Source organism: Ambystoma mexicanum, chromosome 7q, assembly GCF_040938575.1.
Source record: "Ambystoma mexicanum isolate Mex_15411 chromosome 7q, UKY_AmexF1_1, whole genome shotgun sequence".
In the NCBI taxonomy this organism is placed as follows: Eukaryota; Metazoa; Chordata; class Amphibia; order Caudata; family Ambystomatidae; genus Ambystoma; species Ambystoma mexicanum.
In genome coordinates this window covers 589,790,960-589,810,260 of record NC_090941.1, presented here as the reverse complement: position 1 = coordinate 589,810,260, position 19,301 = coordinate 589,790,960, and the positions used below count along the sequence as shown (strand labels likewise).

The following is a 19,301-nucleotide window of genomic DNA, read 5'->3' as shown; positions in this document are numbered from 1 at the left end:
TCAGCCGACGCCATCTACATCACTCTGATTCGGAGGCAAGTAGCTCAGGTGAGGAGATTGTTGAGGGGAGGGAGTTGGAGAAAGAACTTGAATTGGACAGTTTGCAACGCCTGCTTACGATAATGGCAATGACGGAACAGGTCCAGGAGCTTTGGAACGCAGTACAAGGACTTTTGCAAGAACTACTGACTGTGAAGGCTGAGAACGCGGTTCTTAAGCAATTGATCACTGCACAAGACCAACAACCTACAGAATTACCACAAATGGCCCTGTCCTCTGGCAAGTTCGACGGAACCCCAAAGAAAGTGAAGGAATTCCTGGAAGCTTGCTTAGTTTACTTCACTTTCAGACCTCGTAGTTTTGCCTCAGACCAATCTCGTGTAGGTTTTCTCATATCCAATATGACTGGAAACGCTCTTGCATGGGCTACTCCTTTAGTCACCAGTGCCAATCCCATACTGCAGGATTTTGCGGGTTTTCAGGCCCTCGTAAAACAAACATTTGAACGGCCCAAATTGACCTTCACAGCATGTGAGGACCTGTTGGATGTCTGCAAGGGATCATCTGACCTCCTTTCATACATCTCTAACTTCAAGACTTTGGCTGCGGGGGCCGGCTGGCCAGAAAAAGCACAATATGCGATATTCCACAGAGGCTTAAAAGAAGAGATAAAGGATGAATTGGCTTGTTCTCCAAGACCTCTGACGTTCTCAGACTTACTATCTTTGGCATTGCAGATCGAAAGTCAACTCCTGGAGAGATGTTCGGAATGAAGAAAGCATCGAGGGAGCTCCTTCTTTTCCGAGTATACCTCTTTCTCCTCACGCTCTCCTTCCCATTCTCAGGATGAACCGATGCAGATCGTAGCTACCAGGGCACCACTCTCGACCGAAGAAAGAAGACGTCGAACGGAAAACGGATTATGTGCCTACTGCGGCTCGGACAAACATCTGATTAAAGACTGTCCAGAATTACCCACTAAACGACCGGGAAACAAATCCCCTCGGCCCTAGTAGGGACAGTTTTCCGGGGGTTACCAAGTACCAATTTCAGTCCATACATTTCCCTCAGTCTCGGCAGCAGAGGTTAAGGAGGATTCCAGGTTGATGGTTATCTCTGTACTCTTAGACATTGATCACAAGCCTGTGGAGTCTCTTGCTCTTATCGATTGCGAGGCCGCAGGCAATTTTGTCGATATTTTGTGGGCGGAGAAAGTGGGCCTTCGGAGACTGGCTCACAAACATGGGCAAAAGGTAGAGGGACTGTATGCCTCTCCTCTGGACCCATTACCCCTTCCACGGAAGTGCTGTCAGTTAAGATCTTTCAACATTCCGAGGTCCTACGATTCGACATTATTCGAGCTGCGCATTTCCCTATTATACTAGGGATCACATGGCTCCGAAGACATAACCCCCGCATTGACTGGGCAACTAACCAGTAGAGTTTTGAATCAAACTTTTGTAAGAACCATTGTCTTCCTCAGACCAACTACAGCGAGACGCAAGTCACCACGGCTTCTTTAGAGGATCATGTTGGGGTACACGTCTTACCCAGAATTTGATCTAAATACCACCACGTTTTCACAGAAAAGAAGCCTGCAGTGTTACCTCCTTATCGTCCGCAAGATTGTTCCATCGATCTGGAGCCCAATGCTTTGGTTCCCTTCAGCCGGATGTTCTCTCTCTCTAATACGGAAAAGCAAGCATTACGGAAATATTTGGATGCCAACTTACAGAATGGTCTTATCCAACCCTCCAAATCACCCGCAGGGGCCTCGTTATTCTTCATTTCAAAAAAGGATTCTGACGAGCTAAGGCCCTGCATTGACAATAGAGGTCTTAACAAGGTTACGATCCGTGACCGCTACCCAAGCCCTTGATCTCGGACATCATTGAGGTTGTACAAGGAGCACAGATCTTCACCAAGCTAGATCTTAGGAAGGCCTATCATCTGCTTCGCATTCCAACAGGAGACGAATGGAAGACAGCCTTTCATACCCCCTTTGGGTTTTATGAATATAAGGTCATGCCCTTTGGTCTGGTGAATGCACCTGCTGTGTTCCAGTGTTTTATGGACCAAATGTTCTCAGACCTGCTGTTCATATCCGTCATAGTCTACCTCAATGATATTTTGATCTTTTCTACTAACTAGAAGGATCATGATCTCCATGTTTCAGAAGTTCTGGACCGCCTTCAAACAAATCACTTGTTCGACAAGCCTGAAAAATGTGCGTTTGGTGTTTCATCCATCCCTTACTTAGGTTTCATATTATCTAAGGAGGGAATCTCTATGGATCCACGCAAGGTATCTGCCATTCTTGTATGGCCGGCTCTATCCTCCGTTAAGGAAGTACAGAGATTTATCGGCTTGTCTAATTTCTACAGACGATTTATCCCAAATTTTTCAGAAATCGTTCTTCCCATCACCTCATTTCCCAAGAAGAACAATGGGCCTTCTCTTTGGCACACCAAGGCTGACCAGAGCTTCCAACATCTTAAAACCCTTGTTTACTCTGCTCCAATATTACAACACCCTGACCAGTCTAAACAGTTTATTGTTGAAACTGATGCTTCGGCTGCAGCTATTGGAGCAGTTCTTCTCCAAGAAAAAGACGGAATTGAACATCCCGTAGCCTATCTTTCTAGGACCCTCTCTACCAGTCAGCTGAACTATTTTGTACTAGAGAAGGAGCTGCTTGCCATGAAACAAGCATGTGAAGAATGGCGACATCTATTGCTGGGGGCTCAACATCCTTTCATACTTAGAACAGACCAAAAGAACCTACAGGTTCTGCAGTCTATGGAGTGTTCCAATTCGCGCCAAGCACGTTGGGTGCATTATTTCGCACTATTCAACTTTCAAATCACTTATCTTCCGGGTTCTACCAACACGCTGGCAGATGCCCTTTCATGCAAGGATTCAACGAAGGGCAAACCAGAACAACTGAAGGAATTGATGTTCCCTAAGAACATGATCCTAGCTCATGTCCATTCTTTCTTACAAGAGGTCAAGAAGGCCACAGTATCGGAACGACCTGCTATCCTCCATTCAAAGGGAAGGCAATACTCAGAGAAGGACGGGCTTTGGTTCTCTAACAATAAACTTCTTGTGCCTTCAGGCCCCTTACACAGAAAGATCATATCCTGGTGTCACGACAGTCTTACCGCTGGACACGGATGCCAAACCAGTACCACAGAACTCATTGGGCGATCCTTCTATTGGCCAAGCCTGAGAAGAGATGTAAAAGGCTCCTTGAGGGCTTGTCCCATCTGTGCCATGGCCAAATATCCCACGGGCAAGCCCCTAGGACTGCTTACACAAGCAGAGGTACCGGCACGCCCCTGGGGACTTATAACCACTGACTTTGTGGTGGACCTTCCCATATCTGAATCCTGTACTTGTATCATGGTTACCGTGGACACCCTTACTAAGATGGCTCATTTTTCCCCTCTACCTGGGCCGCCTACAGCAGCAGGTATGGCAGAAGTCTTTGCCAGAGATATTTTTCGGCTACATGGTCTCCCTGATAAGGTCATCTCCGATAGGGGGTGCCAGTACATCTCAAAATTTTGGAAGGCTCTCTGTTCTCGGTTGGGGATCGATAGAGCCCTATCTTCAGGTTTTCATCCGCAGACCAATAGACAGACCGAAAGTCTCAAAGCAACTCTTGAACAGTATCTTAGATGTTTTAGCAACCAACTTCAGGACAATTGGGTAAGATTGCTTCCCACTGCGGAATTCACCTAGAACAACACAAAGCATTCAGCCATTGGAGTTACCCCTTTTTTCTCTACTTACGGAGTGCATCCACAGTCCATGCTTCTTATCCGCCCCAAACCCAGCGGTTCTCCTGCCGCAGAATTGGCTTTGGCTAATACTGCTGAGGCTCATAAGATTGCCAAGCTCAGTTTAGAGGCAAGCCATAGGAGATATAAAGAACAAGCTGACAAGCACCGCAATGACTTCCCTGACTGGGAACCAGGAGCTAAGGTTTGGCTGTCTACCAAGTTCTTACCCAGATGGGTTCGCCCTTCCAAAGTCTCCCCTCGATTCTTGGGGCCTTTTTCTATACTGTCTAAAATCAATCCTGGGGCTTTCAAACTCAAGTTACCCTCTAACCTTAGTCGCATACACCCAGTTTTTCATGCTTCCCTTCTCAAACCTTATGTTTCGGATGGTATACGAAAACCGGTGTTCCGGCATACAGAATTGCATGGGAATGACGAAAGAGAGTATGAGGTCTCTAGAATACATGACCCTCGATATTACAGAGGTCGTCTAGAATATTTGGTTGCCTGGAAGGGGTACCCAGAGTCAGAGGACTCGTGGGAAACTGCTTCTTTTGTACATGCCCCCAGGTTGCTTTACAGGTTCCATCGGTCCCATCCAAACAAACCTGGTGTTTTCCATTCTGGAATGGGGCATACTGTCATGCAGCGTGGCTGCTCGAGGTTGTTGCAGCGTTGGAGGTTGCTCTGCGGGCCGCGCTTTCATTGAAGGTTCCATCACGTTTTCTCCACCGTGAGGTACCGGGCTAGTGTTTTCCCCAACATGGCCGCCCGGGGAGGTACTTAGCTTCTACACTCCCGGGGCTCTGCGCGTTGCAACCGTCTGGCGTCCTCCCTCCTTTGGTTAAAGTGCTAGTGTTTCCTGCTTTTGCTTCATACCGAAGCTCTGTCTTCCTCTGTCTTTCCGGGCAGCACCTCACATTTCTCTTCCGGTTCTCCGGCTCTCTGCTCTTTGAGGCTATTTCCCTTTCCTCCTTTCTTTTTCGTTCTGTGTCTTTTCTCCATTTCTTCCTTTCTTGCCTTGACTCCTCGCTCTGTCTTGACCCTCCGCTGCTTAGTACTTTTTTACTGCAGCTCTCCTATCGGGTGTCTTGTTACCGACACTGCTGTTGCCGCTTTTCCCCCACAGGCTGTGTTACTTTCAGCATCTCAGCTCAACCTTATTGACAGGTGTTCCTTCACTCCTTACTTTCTAAGTTCCATTGGCCTGCCATATACCAGAATCTGTGCAGGAATTACTCCCAGCATTCTCACCACAGAGGCTGGACTTCTCCATCACGTCAGCTGCTACAGAAGTTTTTTTTTTTAGCCTTTGGGCCTTTTTCCCCTTATACTTGGCTTTCCTCGGTATATGAGTCACAGGTCTGCAGTTTACAGGCAGACACTGTGGCTTCTCCCTGAGGCAGGCATATTCCTCAAAAGAAAGAAAAGGATTACCTCAGCCGACGCTACCTACATCACTCTTATTTGGAGGCAAGTAGCTCAGGTGAGGAGATTGTTGAGGGGAGGGAGTTGGAGAAAGAACTTGGATTGGACAGCCAGAGAGTATGATCTTGTCACAGCTTCAAGGGAGACCTGCTGCTTTAATCAGGAACCAAAGAGAGATCCATTAACCAGGGAGACTCTTTGATCAACAACAGACAGGACGATGGGTGGGACTTAGAATCACAAGGTAGTCTGCCATGAGATCTTTCTGTTGAGAGGATGGGTCTGCCATATTTCTGGGGCACATCTTGTTCCTGTTTTCAACCCTTTACCTTTCATGTTGCAAGGCACTCAGGTTATGACTTTGCACATACAGGAGATTGATAGCCTACACCAATCACTGTGACCCACTTGGCTTTAAAATAGGGACAAACCCCTCTTTTGGCAGATCATCTGAATACTTCCCTTGAGGTAACTAAGAAGAACTCAACCTTGGACCCTGGCTGAAGGTTCAGTCTGCCTTACATGCTCTGCCAGTGAAGGAATGACAGGATATCCAAAGAGGGAAGCACGATCCCTCCCCTAAATTTCTCCCAGGGAACAGAGGGAGAAACAGAGCTCTGAGGGCCCTTCAGCCACTCCAGAACTGGTACCCAGCCAGCAAACAGTGTGCCTTGCTAGGCTCTGCAGCAAGCTTCCTGTATAGGAAGTGCAAGAAGGTCTCTGAACCTACGACCAAGGACAAGGGAGCTGCCTGCAACACACGCTTCGGCTTTGGGCCATCCACCTTAAAGGATGACATGAGTTCATTGAAAAAGCTGGGAGAAGTGCCTTTACAAGCACCTTCTGCTGTCCACCCTAAATGGACATTGTCGAGCAAGTCTAGTTCCTTGATCCACAACCAACTGCAATGCTGACCGTTGTCAAGCCGCCATTGCTTAAAGACATCCGGGATGTCTCGACCAGTGCTTCAGAACTGCTGATCATCACTGAGACAATGATTCCTGATCCCAAGGTGCCATGTAGGCCATGCCTGCTGTTGTTCGTCCAGCTTTGCTTGCCGAACCATCATCCTGCCTGATACCCATAGTGACTCCCATCTTATACTCTGTCACAGAAGCCTGCAAAGCGCCCTGAAGCAGACTCAACCCTGTCGAGCATCAAGACAATCTACAACACAAGGTATATTGTGGTTCTGTCCCCCTGGTTCTTCCCAGAAGGGCACTAGAGAAACTTTTCTTTTTTTTTGTACTTTTATTTTAACGGCAGTGGTTAGGCAGGTACACGCTTGAGCAGTACAACGCTATCATAGGCATATAAAACATAACATCTCTCAGGTAGGCGACAGTATATACAACAGTAGTTTACATCTTATTCATGTGAGTGGCATTGTGGCAAGAGTTGAGTCCTCATCAGTTTCTTTATTGAGGTAGCTGCAGAAGGCAGTCAAGACATTTCTAGGGCATTGTGCTACAAAACAAAGTACATAGACATGGAGGTTTATCAACTTGCTGGAATTTGTAATCTTTGCAATGAGTGATTAACACACTGAGCAATCCTCTGAACCATTGCTGCACTCAAATGTATTAATGTGCATTTCAACTATAGTTGTTGTGCACAATCAATATAATTCCCACTGAAAGGTGGGAATGCAGCACAAATTATGCCGAAGCAAACACACAAACTATGTATTCCATAGTTAGCACAGAAAGCATTACAAAATGAAGTGATCAGAGAAGAATGTACTCTTGTCCACAACAGGCACACACACAGTTTAGAGCCTCAGCAGCACACCATAATATATCTGGGCATGTGCTATTTAAGTTTATTGAACAAAGAGAACTGACTTCTTCAGATCAGGCAGCCTTTTGGTGCCTCTCCTCCAAGGTGGCGGCCAGAGGCAAATGCTCCTATTGTCCTCCTATAAAGACGTCTATGGCTCCACATTTCCCCTGCTGCTTTGCATTCTTGGTTCCCAATACAGATCATAGCTGAGTCCCCTTGCAGTGAACCTATTAACACATTGTGCCTTGGATACCTCTTGGGTAGGCTCCCGGCACTATGGTGTATGAGTGGAGAGTATGCTAGTTGGGTTATACCTAAAAGGAATTGAATGTACATGTTAGGTGAATGTGAGTTCAAGCAGCTGTGAAGCACTGCATGAAATGCAATGTGTACGTCTGCATGTGGGAATAAAAGGACAGATATGAGAGGTAGAGACATACAAATAAAGAGATGCAGAAGTAAGGAATATGAAAGAGATAAATATGAAACTATATTATGAGAGAAAGGTGTGATGTGATGTTTTGTGCCAGTTCTTTGTGAATGAGTGCTCGCCCTATTATCACTACTGTGATGTTCCTCTTGCTTTTAGTGAGTCTTAAAGATATATCATAGCTACTACCCAATAAGTATATGTTCAGTAAGGAAAGCATGTAATTCTTCTGTATGTGTTATACTTGGCGGGGTGTGAAAGAGATCTATTCTACTACCCATGTAGTGTTTGGTCTATGTGTGAGGGAAGCTTGTCCAGCTGCTGTTTCTGTTATTCCTATTGGCTAATGAAATATGTTTTTACAGATACTATCCACTCACGGCAGTGTTGTGTGCGAAGAAAGCATACCATTTGCTGTGTGTGTAAGTAAGTGTGTGTTTGTATGTTTGTGTAGAGGTATGTGTGTGTGTGTGTGTGTGTGCATCTTAAGTACATACCATATCAGTGGGGACTGCACAAACATTATCATCACACACCGTCTTTGTGAGGATTTCAGTCCATCCATCTCTTTTGGGACTATGACATCAAGACAAAACACCATCTCTGTGGGTGCAGTACAGTCATCATCGTCATCACACACACAAACACACACACCTCGATGGGACTTTGATGTCATAGTTTTCACACACTATCACTGAGGGGAACTTTAACATCACCAAGTTCATGCATATCTCTGTGTGGAATTAAGTATCATTATAATCACACAACATCTCTGTGGGTGCTTTGACATCATTACTCTAACACGCCACCTCTGTATGGCCTTTGACATAATCAGCACACTGAGGACCCGAAGGACAGTATCATGAAACACAATCTAAATTGGAACTCCAGCATGCCAAACATCACTCAGCATTTCTATGTGGATTTTAACATCAGGATAACCACCCACCATCTATGTGTATACCAGGACATCAGTGTTATTATAAAATATCTCTGGAGAGTTTTGTATAATGTGTATTGCATACTATCTATTTGAGGGACTTTAACATCACGGTTAACACCTCCTATGTCTGTGAGGACTTTAGAATCATGATAATCACACACCATCTCTGTGAGGCCGTGAATAACATTATTATCACACTCAAGCATTGTGAGGACTTAGCATTTACCTTAATAGTGCACCATCCCGATTGGGAAATTAACATCCGTATCATCATGCAGCGTAAGAAAGTTGACAGTAAGCTCTATATCCGCACTCCAATCCGAGATAAGCTAAGGGATATGATTCAGTGGGAAAGATGATGGCTGTGAAACAATGAAACCTCATTTGCATCCTTTTTCTGTGCTCCAGTTCTCATTTCTGCCAGTTTTTGATTGTTTATAATACGGTTAAATGCCAGAATTAAGCGTCTTTACATGTGTATAGTATTGAAAATGAAATACCACAACTATCCATCTGCTATGCATCCTTAAGATGCTGGCAATTACTCACATATAGTATAGAATTGTGTAATGTGAAAAGAATACTGTGAAATAATTGTTTAGACATTTTTAAATGGATACCTTAAAATTGTGAATAAGGATAATGAAATAAGTCCCTACAATAAGGATACTGTACATGCACTTAAAATACATTTTTTTGTCATTTGAAGCTCAATCCTATATTATGATAATGATAATTTATCATATATGATCATAATAATTAGATTCTCCTTTTCTTTACTTCATGAGCGTGCTGAATGTGAAAAACCTTGTGGGACCAATCCCGTTTTGGAACAACTAAGTTATGCTATCAGAACCAGTGAATTACAGTAACTCTGAATCTTTGCAAACATCCCATTTGGGTTTTCTTCTCATGAAGTAAAGAAAAGGAGAGTCACATTATCTGAGAAGCATATGGATATGGAGACAATGAGCAGTAGCACATGAACTGAACATACAAGTACACCTTTATGGAATCTACAGGACGGAACATAGACATTAGAATAGAGGACAGCTCAAGGAAACTGAGAGAATAAATACGCAGCTTCAGATTAAATTTGATAACCTTGCTGCTCAAACACACAACAGGGATGCCAACCGACAGATGAAGTTGCCTTCAGGACGACCGAAGGTCGAAACACGTATCAGCTGTGTTTCACACTACAATTAAAAATACTTGTATAGTTAATGTACTGAGAATTGTACATCACTTTGAAGGCACATTTAAGTGTATGAATGCTAAATGTTATAGCACAACTTGTCAGCATTATCTCATTGTCTGTGTAACTAATTAGGAAGACTAGGGGTTCTTCCTTATGCTGATACTGCTGCAGATAACATACTTATATTTTTGGGTCTTAGTGCACCCAACCCTGGTTATACCCCTTTCTCTAGTTTAACTCTAACCCAAAGAACCCTGTGAGCGCTTGGACACTTTGCCCATGGTAACGGTGCACGGTATAAAACAACATCACATAACGAGTACTACTATATGAAATGCTGCCAGCGCTGCAAGCCTTGCAGAGCCAGAGTATGCCAAAGTAATCAGGCCAGAGTAGCTCCAGTAGGTTCAAACAGGTGTTTCAATAATGCATTAAATATCTTTCAACTAGACTGGCCTCAACAAGTAGGGTTCGGTCATGCAATGCCATTGAAAACTGTGTTGCTTTTCTTAGAGTAATATTACCTAAGAACTATCTTTTTCAACTGACCTTCCGAGGATCCTGAGGTGTAGAACAGATCTCCCTCGCAGTCTTTACTGCTTTCTCTGATTCTGGCTAGCGCTAGGAAGCCACTTTTACTTCCTCAGTGCTCTATACAAAGCATTGATATGTATTTATTTATTTTATTTTTACATTTATCAAGCGTGCAATACCCTCAGGCATCTAGGCGCTGTTACAACCAGGTACCTTTACGTGAAAGACAAAGGGGAGGACCAGAGTCAGTGGTGGGTTAGGCAGTACAATATTACAATGTATAATAACTTATACATGTGTGCTTAAGTGTGCTGGGAAATAGGAGTAGGCTGTGTGGTGGGTGGATTGGAGGGTGTGAGATGGATGTATGTGTGCATAGCAACATGGACAGATAAGCAGATAGGAGAGATGGATAGACAGACACACCCATATGAGCCAGGGCAACTCGGGAAACTTTCATGATAGGTATGTCAATGGGGCCATTTAAACTGTAGTTCACACTCGCATAACTTCGTGATTATGTTTTCTGCTATTGGAAGGAAAAACGATATGATCCAAAATTAAAAATACATCATTGTGTTAACTCCAATAATTATTGCGCGATTATGAATGACTTAACTTCAACATCATACAGTCATGCTTCAATAAACCTGCAACTATGTGTCTTTAATCCCATTGCGTTTCAATTAATTCATAAGAATATAGCATTAGAAAGCACCCTTCCGTTGCGTTCCCCAACACCTGGCCGAGGCGAGGGCCCTGGCTCCCCTTATTTCGCCTCGTTACTGCTACCTGTTTCCACTGAGCGTGTAACTTCAGAGGGTGTAAAGCGCGCGGCATCTAAGATGCTCTCTGGAGGAGCCTGCCTGCTTCGCCGCGCGGCTGATCACAGATCACTCAGAGCGGGATCGCAAACGAATGAGCAGTAGGTGCAGCAAACGGGCGTTCCACTGAAACACACCACGCTGGACTAAACAATGCAATCACTAAGCTCCACATGGCCGTGTGTGTGCGCTGCCCATATCAATGCAATATAGCATCGCACAGCTACACACTCCCGAATGTGCACTGGCAGCCGCCAGTGCCGCAGGATGCAGTGGGCGCTATATCATAAAAAGAAAGATGTCACGATACCTCAAGAGCAAGGTGCCATTCCTTCCACGGGGCTAGTCTTCAAATGGGGCTCTATTTCCTGCTCTTTCTCGCGCTCCACCGTCCAATGTTAAACCCTCCCAATCATTAGAACTAGGATGGGATATACTGTCTTACACACCCTCCTCCCTGGGTGGGGCAACGCCCTGCCCGAGTTGCTCGGAACACGGAATACAGCCTCGCGCTAAGAGGCCATCACCACGGCCTGATAAGTGGGTACTTTTCCCAGGGCTTTCAAGCACACTAAAACGCACCTCTCATAAAATGACTGATTGGACTCTGTGGAATCCAAGCTGGTGTAGGCCAATAATGAAAGCGCGCGAACAAGAGTAAGCCCATCCCCACAAACAACCACCTGCCTGGTGTATGTGTTGATTAATCTACAATCCTAGTTTTATGTTTCTCCATCCGCTTTCAAAATGTAACGCAGGTTAGCAATAATTATTTCCTTGTTTTAACATACTATTGTGAATTTAGTCATTCGACAGTAGTTTTCAAAATGGAGGTCTCTGAAGAATGTTTTCATTGCTACGTGCACCCTCCTCCCTACCCTGTTTTGCTAATGCAAGACATGCCTTGCAGTGTATGCATTAATTATCGTTGGAATATTTGTGTGGGAAGCATTGGTAGATGCCGCATATAATGTATGCAATTCGATACTTTCAATATTTAAAAACAAACAGTGGTTTGTGGTTTTCTGGAGATCGAGAGAGTTGTGCAAAACACTATTTAGAAATGTCACGTTTGCTTTGTCCTTCTATTTTTAATATCCGTCGTCTTGATTACCAAAATGAATTGTGGGAGTACAATACATAACTGTTCTTTAATTATTTCGCGAGTAAAACGTCACCGATAAAACTATAACAGTGCCTTTAAGACAAGAGTAAACATGTGATAATCAGGAGGGATTATTCCTAATGGGAGAAAGGTCCCTGACCAGCCATCAATTATGGATGATCCAAGCTAGCCCAGAGAAAACACTGAGTGCTCCCTCAACCGCAGTAAGAAGCTGAGGAAGGGCTCCTGGGCTGGCTTTAAACTGTACAGTGAACTATTGTTTCCCTTGACAGTTCTAGTACCCCAGTGTGCGTGGCCAATGGGCCACTCAAGGCTGGGGATGTTTTGCTTCTCCAGGCTTGTAAGGCCCATTGGGGAAGCAGACTGGGGTACTGCAGGCTTGAATGTGCAAAGGAGATGCTCCTGTGCCTCCAAGCACATGCAGGTGGCCTGGGCTGGCGTAATGGAAGCACTGTGGCTCCAACCGACCTGTGTGAGGAGCCTTGCAGTGCATTGCTGCGGTGCTGTGGCCATGGCACTTGGGCGTCGGCATCAATCACAATCTACATACCCTAGTAGTCTCTGTCGTGTGACATGCCACCCATCATGACATCAGGAACAAAGAGGAAGCATGAATCCGGTCGCTCATGCCCTCCCATTTAGGAGTTGACAATGGACCGATTCTTGCCCCTCAAATTCTCTGTGAGCATTGGCGTTACTAGGGGGTTTCAGGCAGTGCAGATCACACCAGGTGACACGCCTCACAGGGGGTGACACCAGGGGTGCTGAGTAAGCCTCCCCACACCCATATTGATGCCACTGGATGGATGCACTGTATAGACTGCACCTTTGATCAATACAAACGCATAAGGCATTTGCATTGCTCAAAGATGCAGCCTATTAGGCACTGCAGGAGCCGGAAGATGGCAGGGGAGACATTCTCACCCCTTATCAATCACTGCTGCGGTGCCGGTGTGCGTCACTGTTTGCTATCTGTCAGAAAATCCTAGCAGACTGCCGTGCCCCTGTCGGCCCAGTGCTGCTGAGTAAACATCCCCGGCCGGACCATGACCCTGGCCTGGGAGGCATTACCCTTGCCCGGGCTTCTAAAAGTGTAGTAAAGTCAGGAATACATATTGAAAAACCGAGATAAATCGATTGCCTGTTTGCAAGTGTGTGCGAGTTGGTAAATTGGAGCGCTGGCTGTACCGGCACTGAGGTGGCGAGCAGAGGCAGTGCATGCTTTACAAAGTGCACGCCGCCCACAGCAATGGAACGTTTGGAAGGTTTATGCTTTGTTTTGGATTCACTCTACAGTTAAAACCTTCCGAAAAAAGCCAGAGACCTGTTTGAATGTGGCAGTTTTGAGCGGCACAGCCTAAAATGCCATTTTCCTGCTGGGATCTGATGAAAATCTACAGAAGGGTCAGGAGCTTTAGTTTGTTAAAGTAAAATTGTCTATGAAAAAAGCATAGGTGGCAACATTCTCTAATTGTCACTGTGCCTCATTAATATACATTGCTCAAAATCTTAAATGTGTCCAGTGCCGTGGAATGAGGGGGCACCCCCCATGGAGCTCATGGGCACATGCCGTTAAGCTTGGGAGCTGCCCACAGGGTACAAAGGAGGGGAAGGAGGAAGAAAGGTGACCATAAGGCACGCCATCCCCCTTCCTCCCTGTCCTCTCCTGACACAGGACTCACAGAAGAACTTGACAGGGAGGGGGCTCAGACAGCTAAGGTGCTAACGAGCGGTAGGAGCCAGCACCATGACAGTAGTGTTTTTCCCCATTGCTTCAAAAGTGGAGAGAACAATAAAACAAACAAAAGATCAGGGAACAGACAGGAAGCTGTGCACCTATGTGCTCAGTGGCTGTCGGAACATGCCGGCCTTCCTGGTGCCCAGGAGCCAGGGGCATGTGATGGCCTCTTGACATATTTGCCCTATAAACAAAGGGCTGCAAACTCCTTCAAGCGCTACCTGCGGCCCATCACGGCGAAGACCCTGTGAAACAAGCCCTATTGTGACAAGTCCACACAGACCAAGAAGAATCCTAACCCATGACTATAAACTCAACCCGAGAAGATGGAGAGATGAGGCTCAAGCCTCGGCATCCAAAAATCACTTCTGATGGATAAAATCGATCAGCACGAAGAAGAAGACGCACAGCTCTGCAGAATAAGAAACACTCTGGCCTGAGTGTACTGGACTTTGCGTTCGCAGGCCCAGCTTCTTGTTTGCGCCCAGCATGAAGACATACAGAGAGAGTGAGGCTCGATGGCACAATACTGGCAGCCCTACATGTTTCACAAGCTCCGCACGGGGTCAGGAAGCACCAAAGTTTTATTTGACGATCCGCATAAATCGCCCATGTTGCAGTCAGAGGTGTGAATCCACATCACGCAGCCGGTCTAACCATGGAGAAACACACTGAGGAGAGTGTCGAACAGAAGAAGCAACACACACAGAAGTGGCAGCTGAGGCTCCGCACCCAGCACGAAGCAATGCAGCGATAGGCTTGATGGCGAAACATGGCCAATGAGCCATCAGTTCAGTAAGGCGCACCATAGCTGGGTATGCTTATGAGAGAAAACGCAACGATATTGAGAAATATCAACTTACACAAAGTGCGTGAATCGCTTTCATTTTGATGTCTCTAAGTTTAGATATCCTTTTTAGATTTACTTCAGGGCTATTGATTGACAAGATGACCCAACGTTTTAACCCAACCGTCATAAGTCATACGGTAGATAATATCGGTAAATAAATATGTCATATGAAAATCGTGTTATAGAAACGAATTATTAAATTTACTTTAACACACAGCATAGTTCTGATAATTAGCAATATCTGTAAATTTCAAAACGGCAGAACAAGACGTGGACATGTGGAAAGAAATAGGAAAAGCGAGTTGGGGTGCGCGTTATAGAGCAGCCAGGGTATTCACAATTCCGAATTCACGCCCATAGGGTCTGTATTACTTGTCAGCAGCCTTACTGCTGGATAGTGGATTGGGTAATACCAAGTAAACTGCACCCTCCAAATGCCGCGAGAATAAACCTCTGCACGTAGAATACAGTTCCTCACGCTACCACCCCAGGCAGACCAAGGGGAAGCAAATACAAGTGGTAGCACCACACGACATCGTGAATGGCACATGTGGAAGCATAGTACCTAGACTACAACCATCACTCATGTATACCAAACTCAGAGGGAACCTTGCTGTTGGGGCAGCTGGAAATATTCTCATCAACACAAACAGCTTATCCAGTTAGAAATGCGACACCTGCCTGAAAAATCCATTAATTCAAACACTATCAGCCATTGGAAGAGCTAATGCAGAGAGCACAGAGGCACACATGACTGCTTTGCGCGTGAGCTCAAGATGCTGATAAACCTGAGAAATAGGTTTAGTGACCATCAGGCAGGAAACTGATAAGAACAATCACTGAAAGTTCAGTGGGTTTCACTAGATTGGCAGGAGGGCTTTATCGTGCATTCAGGGAAGTGTAGTTTACCACTCAGGATGGGAAAATTAAACCACAAAGTTATCCTTTTAGCGTAACATGTTACAAGAGTAATTTACATGTGGGCAGGTAGGCTGAATATGCAACACGTTGCGTAAAGAAGCTCTCCGGATGTCATTATTGTGCATTCTGGGACGTATAGTTACCACTCAGGATGAGAAAAAGCAAACCACAAGGTTATCCTTTTACCGTAACAGGTTCCCAGAGGGATTTACAGGTTGGCAGGTAGCATTATTATTCAAAAAACAAGGGAAGTCCTGGGAGTCCCTCTGCCAGACATTAGCCCCGGTTACAAGAGACTTACACAGAGTCTTTAGCTCACTATCTTTCACAGAGAAGAAATATCTAAAACATATCAGTCATTGTCCTGCCCTATGGCAGTCCAGCATCGAAATGCTAGGCAATCCTCCTCTGAACAAGAGTACCAAGAGCAACCCCAGACACGTGTTTCGGTCTGGTTGGACCTCATCAGTAGGGTGGAGCTGTGCCTCTCTAAGAATAGTGAGCAAGGGGACCAAGACTGATTTGCATATGGTGTTTCCCCTTTTGTAATGGCTTGCCAGGTGAAGAACGATGGTCTGGAGGGTTGCCCAGAGCAATGGCAGAGGTTAAGATTTATTCTAAACCTTCCAGCCATCACCTCTTTTGTTTTGCCAGCCTTATTATGCAACCAGTTTTGTAAATTAAGTCTTTAAGACATTATTACTGTATACCTTAAAATACAACTATTTGAAGCCAAAGTGGTAAAACGGCCAATCGGAGTAAAGGTTTTAGTGCATCTCCGGCAGATATCAAATGCATAACTTGGGAATGCCTGGCATAGATCCAAAACCCATCAAGTGCTATGTCTGGCCCCATAGGCCAACTGGTGCAGTACACACATACCAACTCAAGCAAAAAGGGGATAATGTCAGGTTATGTGAGGTTATGATTAATGTATACCATGCGCGGCTACCACCCAGGGGCAGGCAGAAGAAGTCTGTGGTGCAATCAGTTATTTCACATTGCCGCAACCTCCTGGAGGAGTTGGACCTGCACCGCCTTGGGTACTAGCGCCTGGTCAATCACATACGTTTTAAAGTTCAATAGCGACCTGGTACGGACAAAGTATAGATTGCTGGGCTGGGACAACAACTCAGGGGCAACATGTTGTCTTGGAAGCAAGACAGCACTGGGATGTATTGGTTTCAATACACAGCCCCACGTTTATGATACAGTATTTTATTTAGATCACGCTCATACACAAGTGTTTCAGAGCGCGACCAAGCAAAGGGAGGGGAGCAAGGGAGAACAAAATAAACAAAGATCTTACTAGGCCCAGTGACATTAAGAACACGCAAGTGCATGGAAAAGGGAAAAAAGGGGTAAGTGCGTGGAAGGGGAGAAGTGGAAAGTGCAGAACAGAGGAGAGAAAAGAATAAATAATCAGTGCAATAAATAAAGGCAGGAAAAAGTGGTAGTGCAGCCAGCAAGTGGCAAGTGCAAAATTAGTCAGATAGTGTATATGTGATAAGTACAGAAGAAGAGTGGGGGACTGTATGGGTACAGATACAGAATCCCAGTGCAAGGGGTGGCCCTGAGGTTATGCTAGAGGTAGGAAGAGTGAGCAGGTACCTGGGCATGAAGGACAGAGGGTGTCCAGGTGCACGGTGCCGAGAGAGAAAAAAGATCAGCAGGGGAGAAGAGGGGAAAAGGAGGAAGCAAAAAGGAAGGTCTTGAGGTACTTCCGGAACCAGAGATGATTATCCTCAAGTTTCAGGAAACCAGAACCAGCATGAAGCGCATCATCAACAAAAAAAATACAACTTACAAGAGCCACAGAGCCAGAATAACATAGGAGGGCTCCGGGACAGTGTTGGCTCGGGGAGCCAAAAATAGCTCTGGATAAGGTTAGGCTAGGACCGGCTAGTCCTAAAGAAGGAGCAAAATAGCATCCAGCATCACACAACTGCAAACCCTGCATAGGGGGACACATTGGGGACCCCACTCTGGTAGGCTGGGAGTCAAGCAAGCCAGGCTCCACTAAGCCTCAAGTTAAAGCCAAACAGTGCCCAGCACCCCCAGTCCCCATTTCAGACTTAGTTTACTAGGGTAAGATAGGGAACACCAGCCTCAACAGTAAGGCAGAAAGAGGTATTAATAGGGCTTACAGGAAGGGACACCGATGGGCCCTGAGGCGTGCCCCTCACACAAAGGGACAGTCAGAGAATCACAGTCCCCGGCTGACAGGCTCAAGTCACAGCAAGGGGGTTAACCCAAAGAAAGGTTCATTCCTGAAGCCTAGAGCTAAAAGATTAAGTGTTAGAAACTCCTACCTACAGATAACATTAGGGGCAGAGATCAATAAGAATTTCACTCGATTGGGCATATGGCGCACACGCCATTGAAGACTGTGGAATCTTCTAACCTACTAGTCTATGCCCTGCAACGTCGTTGTGTGCTGTTTGCATCAAAACAACAGAATGGCCGCCGAAAAGCCTTCTGTGCACTAGAAATTGCTGAAAAGTGAGCAGGAAAACCTGAAAATTGGCCGCCAATCCATTTAGCCTATGTCAGTGGTAACCCAGAAGACCACTGCCAAAACCTATCATTGGGTTACCCACAGAGTAAAATGAAACTACTTGAAAAAGCACTGCTGCATTGCAAGGGAAACCCAGAAGCGCTTGAAAATCAATGTTTTCTTTGGCTGTTAAAGTTGCAAAATAATGATTCTCAAACATCACAAAAGATCCAACATCCTTGTTGGGTGTTAAACATCACTTTATTTAAAGAATCCACCTAAGCACAATGTCAGCAGAAGCACATTTCATCATAAGAAAAATCCACATTCAAAGGTGCTTGCATGGGAAAAATATGTCAGAAATGGGCGCAGTACTGCCGCTCGCCTTTGTCAGAAGCTGGCATTTACCTATACTGTCATTTAAACTTGTACCATAAAATCAAAGTATGGAAAAGAAGAGATTTCCCATCAAAAGCAATATAGGGATACAATTCAATCTCTATGTTTTAAAAAGGCTGGAATTAAGAGATTTGTGGCTATATTTGTTAAAAATGTAAATTGTATTTTAGAAAAAGACTATTTTAAGCTTGTTTTAAAAATGAGCTAAAGCCAGCCACACTGGGCTTCAAAGACATTCCAAAGCTTCTCCCAAACAAAGGAATCTTCCCCCTGCTCTCTGCTGAGGAACTGGCAGGGAGTTGTGAAAGGAGGAGGACTTTGGCTTGTTGCTCTGACAGGAGACAAAAGACTCCCTTGACCGAAAGGAAATGCAAATTTGGGCATCAACAGAAACCAGCTGCTGTCAGGAAGAGGCTCAGGCTGCTCTTGGCTCAGCCAAACCTTGGAGGCAGGGCTAGACTGAATTGTGTATCTGGAACTTAAGAAAATATAGTTTTAAGAAAAAGACTCATAGAAAACTGTGCTAAACTGGCAAAAATCTAGAATTTATAGATTGTTAAAATGAAAATGTTGGTCACGTTTTAAAACCACTCTGGAATTCGTGCGATATTCAGAGACTGAACTAGTATAATGTTAATATTGTAGCAATTTTGATAATGCTAGGAATATGAAAATTTACAGGACCATGCCCAGATGTTATGCGCATGTATGTAGAAACATTTGTACAGATCTGACACTGGGTAACCAACAAAAAGTGCGAAAAACTATCAATTGTGAACCAAAACTCTTAAGAAGATGGGACTTGGACAGATACGTGCCTTATTTAATTTGGGGTGTAAA

General features: G+C 45.1%; 1 protein-coding gene across 2 annotated transcripts in view; it reads right to left on the bottom strand.

Moving 5' to 3' along the window:
* TRPC4 (transient receptor potential cation channel subfamily C member 4) overlaps positions 1 to 11,376 on the bottom strand; it is a 1,757,650-nt gene extending 1,746,274 nt beyond the window's left edge. For both annotated transcript variants that reach the window (XM_069639399.1, XM_069639401.1), the window contains exon 1: positions 11,241 to 11,376. The gene's annotated coding sequence lies outside the window, so the exon portion shown is untranslated. The remainder of the gene's footprint in view (positions 1 to 11,240) is intronic.
* Between the last annotated feature and the right edge of the window lie 7,925 nt (positions 11,377 to 19,301).